Raw genomic sequence first — 1,430 nt, 5'->3', positions numbered from 1 at the left:
CAGCGGGGACCCCGACTTTGTGAACACTATAACTTGAGAACAGCAATGTAGGATTTTGAAGTTGATACCATAGGTGCACGTACTGAAAATCTCGGGTGGATTTGACCTCATGACCTTAGCTCATGTTTAAGTCGAGTTTCCTGAAAATGTGGTCCCTCAAAATGGAAGTTACTGATTATTTTCACACTAATATACTGACGGGCGTCGCCCTCAGCCCGGTGTGCAGGTAACTGAGAGACCTTTGTAACACGAGTCACAACATAATTGTAACTGTAATGTAATTACTGGTATATCCCTGTGTTATGGAAAATGAAAACACCACGTCCACAGAAAGCCTACAGGTTTCACTCGGTGCTGTAAAGGAGGAAAAAGAAGGATGATCATAAATACTCAGGTTTAAGGCCTTCCTGTCATATCTGTAACACATGAATCCGCCTCTGTGCATGTCTCAGGCTGAGGAGGAGGAGGAGATGAAGAGCACTGACAGCTACTCGATGAACTGTAGGAAGAATGTGATTCACTGCATGAGCTCATACTTCACCATCAGTCACAGCTGTCTGTGTTTTGTACACAGTGGGATGTTACAGTGTACAGTCACTCTGGACAGGTGTGTGTGTGTCTGCGTCTGCGTGCGTGCGCGTGTGTCTTCATTCCTCAAATGTGTGGCAGTGGAATGTTTATTACAGGTAAAAACAGGAAGATGGAAAAAACCTAATAATAGACCCATGAATACAGTTTGAAATAAAACTCCCAGAGAGGAGGAGGAAGAGGAGGAGGAGGAAGAGGAGGAGGAGGAAGAGGAGGAGGAGGAAGAGGAGGAGGAGAAAATGGAGGTTAACAGGATGAAGGAGGTGAAGGCATAGAAAGAGGAGGAGATGGCAGAGGAAGGAGCTCGAGTGTTTCGATAAACTGTGATTAGAGTATAATACTGTGCGCGTGTGTGTGTGTGTGTGTGTGTCTGCGTGCGTGTGTGTCTGCGTCTGCGTGCGTGTGTGCGTGCGTGTGTGCGCGTCTGCATGCGTGTGTGTGCGTCTGCGTGCGTGTGTGTGTGTGTGCGTCTACGTGCGTGTGTGCGCACCTTCTCCAGGTGCGCTCGGGGTCCTGCAGAGCTTCAGGCGGCGTCTGCGCTCACAGGCCGTCCTCACAGAAAACTGCGTCTCCACAACATTTAAACATCTCCAACGTCTCATACATGACACACACACAGCGCAGAGCCGGACACGCTGTTCATGGCAGTGTGAGGTCATGTGACAGGACGCCGCCTGAGCTGAACTGATTGTTCTTTCATGAGTTGAGGGACTTGATCCTTGACAGCCTGGCTGCAAATGTAGTAGATCGAACATGAGGAAGGACAGGTTTCCCACAAACACACACACGCGCGCGCACACTCACTCACTCACTCACACACACACACACACATACTCACACAC

Source organism: Pundamilia nyererei, unplaced genomic scaffold (genome assembly GCF_000239375.1).
Source record: "Pundamilia nyererei isolate P.nyererei 1_Seehausen unplaced genomic scaffold, PunNye1.0 scaffold00346, whole genome shotgun sequence".
Taxonomy (NCBI): Eukaryota; Metazoa; Chordata; class Actinopteri; order Cichliformes; family Cichlidae; genus Pundamilia; species Pundamilia nyererei.
Note: the sequence above shows the minus strand (reverse complement) of the source record.